An 8,981-nucleotide genomic window follows, 5' to 3' on the forward strand; every position below is an offset into this window, starting at 1 on the left:
ATGTGTGCTATTTGTTCCTGTCAGCTGAGGCAGATCTACCATTCCCTCGTGAGAGAATCCCTGAATCATTCCTTGGCTGTGGGCTCTGGCAGAAGCCCAGGGAGGAGAGCAAACATCAACATTTTAGAGCATGGTCATAGATGGCCTGTGCATATGGCCTCCTAAGTGACTTGTGAGTTAAAATCACAGGCTGGATTGCTTTGGGAGAGCTGTGAATACTACAGAGGACACTGTTCTTTCACCGTGCCTCTTGTGTCCCTGCAGACACTCAGACCCCTTCCCTTCTGGTGCGAGTGTTATTCCCTCTCCTGCACTCTTACAGAAGATTGTATCCATGTCAGGAGTCGCAGCATCTCTAATTGTTTCAACATGCGAACAAATCAAGACCTGACTACACTATTCAATTCACGACCAGCACAACTCCTATGAGAAAGAAAACATGGGTTTAAACTGCCACGCTTAATGATGGCTCTCTTGATGGAAGCTATTAGAAACAGAATTTCAGTCCATTTTCATGGTGTTTGTTAAAGTGAATTACATCAGCTTAGAGACTTTAAGTCATGCTGGATTTCAATGCTGGCTCACTTCCAACTCAAAAACTTCATTATGCAGCTGAGATTTGAGAAGCAGGCTATGCTCCTTAATAGTATGTTCCGACTCGATTTTTTTTTTAAATCCTCAGACTTTTAGTGATCTTTGAGTTCAAAATGTGCCCCATGCCCAGAACAGCATGATTAAATGTCATTAAGTGAAAGCATCTGCATCCTTTTTTATTAAGATCATAAAAACCTGGTGTGATGGCTTCTCTCTCCAGCAGTCTTAGTAGCATACCTGTACAGATGCAGTGAGTCAGAGGAGGGTCAATTAGACTCATGTTTTTATTTATGACACTTTACTGTGGGCTGTTGCCAATGCTTCTTCTGAAGAAGTAATTGTTTAAACATGCTTAAAATGCATGTGTTTTATGAGGTGATTACATGTTTTTATATAAAAGTTACAACACTCTGCAGGTGTTGGGCAGATGTGGTGAAAAAGAGAAGTAGAATATAAAAATGAAGTGAATTCTCTGCTGCCTTGAAAGAAATCCAGAGTAGTGTGATAACCTCCAAAACAACTACACGATGAAGAAAGCACGACAAAGACAGTCCAAATTCAAGGCCATGATGATTGTTTTCTTTGCCATTAGGGGTATCCTCTTCATCATCTCTGTCAGAATGAAGAAACAAGCTCAAACTTTCAAAGTAACATCAGATTAAACTTCTGGTTAGGTTAAGGGCAAGGGTTAGGCTAGCAAAATATGAAAAAGTCAAAAATCTGCCCTGCAAAGCCTTCTGACACAACGTTTAATAAAGTAAACAGCCTGTTTACAGGAAAATAGCTTGTCCTCCAAGAAAACACTCTAACGCAGATAATGTAGCCAAGGGTAAAGCTAACATTGGCAAAGCAAGCTACATAGATAATATAGCTACGTAGCCAAATCTAAAGTGAAAGAAGCTAATAAAGCTATGTAAAATACAAAGTTATTCCGCTAATGTAGTTTAAAACAAACAAAGCCATGTTTGCTATGGTAGATTATGCTATGTTCACAGCTCGTTTTAGAAGTGGCCATGGGAATGGTTGCTCAGTTTAGCTTTGTTTGTCAAAGCCAATGTAGTCATTTTGGCCTACATAATAACGTTTACTACGTAGCTGGCGAAGCTATGTCAGCTTTAACTAACAAAGCTAAACTGAGCAACCACTCGCAAAACTACTTCTAAAATGCCAGATGCCTAATGCCAGATTAGACATTGGGTCTTTTTTGCTTTTATATTTAAGAAATGTAGCTTAGTCTTAATGTTTGCAATGTGGTTATTTCTTAAATGTAAGTGCCAGACTTTATTAACTGATAAAGTTGAATTAAAAAAAGAAAACTCTAAAACATTGAACCTGCAAATTACATCCCTGCTTTTCTGGCAGAGGTGGTGTCTCACAGTAGTGGTCTGCAAGAGGAGGCATCTAAAATATAAGGTCTGCAGCTAGACCCCTCTCTTGTTTCCTGAGAAGTTGTATTTTTTCATATTAAAACTAAATTAATCCACAGGTTTGGCCACACTCTCTCAGGAAAAATGAAATTGTATCCACACTATGGGGGGAAAGTAACATACATTTACTTGAAATTGGTATTTGAGTAGCTTTTTATATGCACTTGTAACCTTTTTGATTATTTTTTAAATTGTAACTTATATCTAAGAATATTTTGGGAGAAGCATCTCGCTTCTCAACATTTTACAGAGGATCTGTTGTTTCATAAAGAAAAAGGGCAAAAAGAAGAGGATTCTCACACAGAGACGAATTCAGGAGTACACGCAAATGTTTTTTGTCGAATCGGCGTTTTGGGTTGCTGTTAACATTACTTTTTGAAAACAGGTTCCAGATTGCATAAATCTGTAAACGACTACCGTTTCGTCTCCGTGTGGATGGCTATCCGCATCTTTCCTGAAACGATTACGTCACATGTAGCGTAGCTCTCTTAAGACGCCTGCACGGCTCCGACCAAAAAAAAATGGCTGATTACAGGGTTGTGTTCATGCTACAGAAGCTACTGAGCTTGTTATGGCTTTCCCAGCAAAAGCTGATGCTCCTTTACCACCACCGCTAAACGCATACACCACATGTTCTTAAATCCAATGTGGAGAGCAACCAGAAGGGTAACTAGAAGAAAATTTGTGTAAATTTTCAGTGATCTTCTTCTCTCTCTTCTGGTGCATTTCCGTGGCAGCAGTGTTAACGCGAATATTTCTTTACGGAAAACTTTTTAAAACGAAACGGCAATATATCGTTTTTGTCTCCGTGTGGACAGGGCCTAACATAAAACAAAACATCTTCAACATGTTTGCTTTTATATTTGTAGTATTTGAATTTAAAAAGTCAAGCATTATTAACATTAAACTACTTGACGTTTTAACAATCTATTTAATTCTGGGGGTTGGCATCACTTACCGCTCGTAGTACACCAGTAAAGAAAGGCAAATGAATGGATGAATGAAGTCTTGCACTTCATTCTGCTGCAGATCTTTACTACTGCATCATTAAGGCTATTGTGGTTCCATTTTCAGAACACACTGTGACACACAGTGATTGTAGACACACAAACATTTGTTTACCATATCACTGGCAACATCTTGCCCCTAACTCATCCCTAGCCACACACAGTTCAAGACCCCCTACACACTCTCTACAAGTGCTCCCTTTAATCAGAAGTGCCTGTAGAAGTGCTCCCTCCAGTCAGCAGCATGGTGTGTATGGGAAGAGGGGAGCTAGCAGGGACCTTGGGGGTCTTGCCTCAGGCCACATTATAGCTCCTCATCACAAGTGATCTCTTAGTAATAGCAGGCCTCGTACCACCTAATAGCAGCATCTCTCTAATGATGTCTCCATTGATCCAAGTCCACACTGCTATTTTGAGAGAGCTGTGGCTTCTTTGCCACTCGCCTCTGCTCTTGTCTCGGTTTTTACAAGGTGCCATTAGTTGAGGTTGAGCCTGTGAGGTGAGTGTGGCCGGGTTAGAAGTGGGCCTGGGCTCATGATGATGAAAATGCTCAGGCTAATTTAAGGCCTCATCTCTGGCTCTGGTTACACAATAAGCCCTGCTTGGCTAGTGAAGGTTTGTGGTTCAGTACTCAACAACTGACTCTCTGAAGTATATATCTATATATCTATCTGTATAATCCCACAAATAAGATAATGGCTGCCTTCTTATGTATTTCCTCAGAACAAAACCTACTTAAGTGATAGCAGCTCTAGAACAGCAAATAAACAGTTCAACCACCGACCTCCAATTAAAGGACTATTTCTAGCTCATTTAAACTTTTTTAGAGGTTTTATTCAGCTTGATATACAAACACAAACAAACCTGATTTACAGACAATTTGGGAGGTTGTGTAAAATGTGAAAAAAAGCAAAATACAGGGTTACTAATCATAATTAGGGCCAAAGCACTAATGGTGCGACAGCCCTATTGTTTTCGTTGGCGCTTTCGTTTTTTGTGATCACTCTCGCCCATTTTTGGGGCATTAGACATGCATGTAAATTGGAATACACTTTAACCTTGCAAAGCAGATGGATACGCCATTTCCTTGTTTTTCACTGGCGAATCCATCTTGCAAAGCTCCCATCTGAACCGTTTAGGTCCGGTTAGAAAGTGACAGGACCAATCAGTGACAAGGGGCAGTACTTTCAGGCGCAGCAGAGTCGTGACGTAAACAAGCAGCTGGTGCAGTTATGGAGGAAGAGATTAGCGTGGATGCTGCTAAAGCGCCAGTTTTATCAGAACTTGACAACATTTCTTCATTTAAAGAAGAGCAAAGAACAGCAGTGAGTTGTTTTCTTTTCAAACATGACAAAAGTCGAGTACTTGCATGTCTATAGTCGCCCTGTTTCGTGTTATTCCCTGTAGCTGTGCATGCCCAGCTTGATAGTGGCTACGAAACGTGTTCTGTGGCTCTTATTGGCCTGCAGAGATGTGACAGACAGAACGTTCATCCAATCACACTCCGAGTATTTTTTCAAAGCCTCTGCCTTTTCTCAAACGTTTCCTATTGAAGCTTTTCCAGATGGATGTGTGAAACACATCCATCTGACCTGTCAGGTTACATACACCTAGAACTCCAAAAAATTGAGAGGTTGATATAGGTTCTAAAAATGGCGCCCAGGAATGGCCTCAATAGCGCCACCTTTCGGGCTTCTACGGAACACTGTCAAAAGGCAGTTTTAGTGAGATTTATTAAATTTTGTGTGTAGATGCGTTGTGGGGAGATCAACAAACAAAAAAACTCACTGGGACCATGTTTATGTCTCCAACAGTAAGTCCACCATTTTGAATAAATCAGTCCAAAATGAGGAGTTTTTGGCCTGCTCCAGGGGTCAAACTTGATTGTATTTGACATTTGAATTTATTTCCTTGAATTTAAAATCTGAATAGCTTGACTTAAATTTGAATTCCATTGCTTGAATTTGAATTTCTCCACTTGAATTTGAAATTCTTGATTTGATTTTCTTGACTTAAATTTCCCAACTTAATTTTCTTTACTTGAATTTGAATTCTCGACTTCAATCTGATTTTCTTGACTTCAGTTTGAATTTCTTGACTTCAATTTGAATTTTTCGAGCAGAATTTGAATTTAAATACTTCATTTGAATTTCTTGAATTCAAAATTCAAATTTCTCAAGAAAAAAAAGTTGCCATTTCATCTCACCACAAATTTTTGAACAATCCTAACTCTGGTATACATCGTTGTAGCTTCGATGATTTTCATGTGCTAGATAACAGTCCAGGCCAGAACACATTCATATTTTAAATTTTTAAATAATTGTGCAGCACCCCCCTCTGGTACTAGGAAGTCTCTACTCCTGAATTTCACATTCCGATCCCCAGATTACTGGCGAAATCATGCTTACATTTGCTCAGGCATTTCCCAAAGAGTTGACCTTACACATATTTGATGGTCACGGGTATACATCCAGAGGTGTGACTATGCCAAACAGGACATAGATTTTTTTCAGGGACTTAAGCAATGTGAAGAGCAATGAAACTTACCTACAGTAATTCTCATTGGCATTCTGAGTTGATCGATATTACTTTTGCTGGTGGATGTTGCCTATTGGCTCAATGGTGCCCCCTAGAACGTTTCAAAATTTCAGCCCCCCAGGATTTTCAACCTTTGTGGGCAGATAGTTCTCACTAAAAATTTCCATTTATTACAGGATTAGCCAAACACTGCTTGAATTAGCCCAGGCACATCCCCCGTTTTTGTAATCCTTTCCTTAATCTTTTTCATCTTTTTTTAAATAATATATTCACCACATCATTTTATCAGTTCATTGGTTGTCATTTTCAACGTTTTTGTTGAAATTTTCATCTTTGTCATCAGTTTCACCTTTTTTAAGCATTTTCATCTGTTTTTCACCATCATTTTTTGTAATTTTCATTGTCATTTTTTTAATCATTGATTTTTTAATCACTTTTTTCCAGTACTTTTCTTCATTTTGGTATTTAAAATATTTTTCATCGCTTCAAGCTCAAGTCCAAGTTTCATATTTTTATTGTAATTTTTTTTTCAAAAATGTTTATACATTTTTCCCTAATGTTTTCATTGTTGTTATTGTTTTCTTGGAGTCTTTTTTCCAAACATTTTTTCATCGTTTATGAGGGGGTTTTTTGTTTTAATTTTTTTTCTCCCTTTTTGTCCTTTTTTTCATTATTTTGCATTGCTTTTTGTAGTTTTTTAATGTCATTGTCTTCATCAAAATTTTTGTCTATTTTGTATTTTTCAGCATTCTGGTCAAATTTAAGTCAAGAAATTCTGCTCACAAAGAATTCACACTGATGTGTTAACTTTAGGTGAGTTTTAAACCATAAGGTGGCAAACTCTCCATACAATAGCTCACTACACCGCTTTCCACATTATTATGCAAATAACATTTTTCTCTTATTTTCCTAAATATTAATGCAAATGACAGAGAATATTTTTCAAGTCATCAGCCGTTAGAGCATAATTCAAATGTTTTTGAACAAACTTCATAATGATAACCATTATGTTTTAAAAACAAAAAACTCAAAATGCACTGTTCCACATTATTGTGCAAAACAGTTTTAAAAGATTTTATAGGTTGTAAAGAACTGAAAACATCTTAACAGTTACATGTGAACATAGAAGAAATTTGTGGCTGATCAGAGCACAGATGGGTTCATGCAGATAAAGGCATAATGAGGAAGGTTAGATGTTACATGTTAACAGAGGAGCCTTTCATTAGTATCACCTGTGTATATCATAGCCATAGCCCTCCACACCATCCTGACCCACTTAGAACAAAAAAAACAGTTATGCCAGGCTTCTTTACATTGACTTTAGCTCGGCATTTAACACAAACATATCGAAACTAATCAACCTCGGCCTCCCACACTCCACCTGCCTCTGGATTAAGGACTTCCTCAGCGACTGACCACAGAGAGTCAGAGTAGGGCCCCACCTCTCCACAGCACTCAGCCTCAACACCGGCTCCCCACAAGGATGTGTACTGAGTCTCCTGCTTTACACTCTCTATACACATGACTGCACCCCCACCCACCCAGGCAACTCCATCGTGAAGTACACAGATGACATCTCAGGGGGAGATGAATCTGCGTACAGGAATGAGGTAAAAAAAACTGTCATCATGGTTCAGCATCAACAACCTGGTCCTCAACACAACAAAAACTAAAGATAAAAAGTTAGACTTCAGGAGCAACAGACCTGACCCTCAACCCATACACATCAACGGGGTCTGTGTGGAGAGGGTCTCGGACTTCAACTTCCTGTGCCTGCACCTGGATCATGACCTGACCTGGAAAACCAACACCACAGCGCTGATCAAAAAGGCACAGCAGCGACTCCACTTCCTGAGGGTCCTGAAGAGCAACGTCCTGGCCAAGGAGCTGCTAGTGTCCTTTTACAGATGCTCCATTGAAAGTGTACTGGCATACTGCATCCCAGTGTGGTTCTCCAGCTGCACTGCTCAGGAGAAGACAGCTCTCCAGAGGATCATCAACAGCACAGAAAATCACTGGCTGTGCTCTCCTCTTCTCCTTGGAGGAGCTGTTCAGGTCCGGCTGCCACAGGAAGGCCCTGGGCATCCTGAAGGACTCATCCCACCCAGCACACCACCTGTTCCAACTGCTACCCTCAGGAAGATGGTTCAGGGCAACAAGAGCCAAAACTAACAGACTGAAAAACAGCACATATCCCAGAGCAGTTGCAATGATAAATGATAATTACAGTAAATGGAACTGCTTGTGCATTGATTGGAAATGCACACAATTTTGTTGTACTTGTGTACAACAACAATAAAGATTCTGATTCTGATATATAAATACAGCTGGAAACAGTGATCTATTCTTTTCCAAGGGAGATTTCAATGATGTTTTGTGTTTTTTTTAACAATATGTGGACACTCAACAAAATAAAAACAACAAAACAGTGGCAAGAGCATTGTAAATATGAATGTGAATATTTGCATGTCGTGTCTGTAAGTGTGTAGCCCTGCCTGTGTTCAGTCAATTACAAAACAGAATGTGTGTGTCTGATTGTAGTGCTGGTAATAAAATTGATCATTTCTTTAGTTTTGGGAATACCTTGTTAAAACTGAGGTTGGTCACACCTATCAGGGCACTACTGAAACCATCTTTATTTCTTTGACAGAAGCGCCTCCCCATGGCTGCAGCTGTAATTGCAAGCAACTTTTCAGTACTGCAGGAATTTTATTTGGATATTTAAACATCTTAAATGGGGCTCTATGGTCCATGATGAATTTCTGACATAAAAGAGACTCATTTTGGAGGATAATTTCTTACCAGGATGCCAGGCGTGGAGATGAATGGGATTTTAAGTGTAAGAATGCTGGGAGTCTCACATTCTGTGTCTTCTACTTCTAGGCAGGCTGAAGTGGGCTTGCATGGAGTCTTTATTAGGACAAAGTGGAGAATTTAAAAAATGCACCTACAAGGTTCAGTGTTCTTGACATTAGGCCTTATCCTAAAACAAACCCCATATACCCACAAAACAATTTCATGTTAGACGCTCAAAGTGATGAAAACAAAAAACCTAATCACATAACCCACGTGAGCAAAATAAACTACCACACACAGCCATGATGCAGGTGCTGTGGAGTAAGGTTACTGGTATGAAGGAGGGATGATAAAAACAGGTCAGCTTGGTTTTGCTGGGTATTGCTTTGAGCATCTCCATGAGTTCATTATTGGTGGTATTAGTAAAAGATTACATTTGACTAAAAATATTTATTCTAACTAAATAGATTAGAACGTTTTTTCCCAAACTTCAGTGCACTGTGGCCTAATTAGAGACCTGAAAATCTTCTGGGGACCACCAAATCCTTCATTTTACCACAAAATAAGACTCAGGAAGTATTTGCCTCCTTATTTTCTTATTTCATTCAAAGAGAATTTC

Source organism: Cheilinus undulatus, linkage group 7 (genome assembly GCF_018320785.1).
Source record: "Cheilinus undulatus linkage group 7, ASM1832078v1, whole genome shotgun sequence".
NCBI lineage: Eukaryota > Metazoa > Chordata > Actinopteri > Labriformes > Labridae > Cheilinus > Cheilinus undulatus.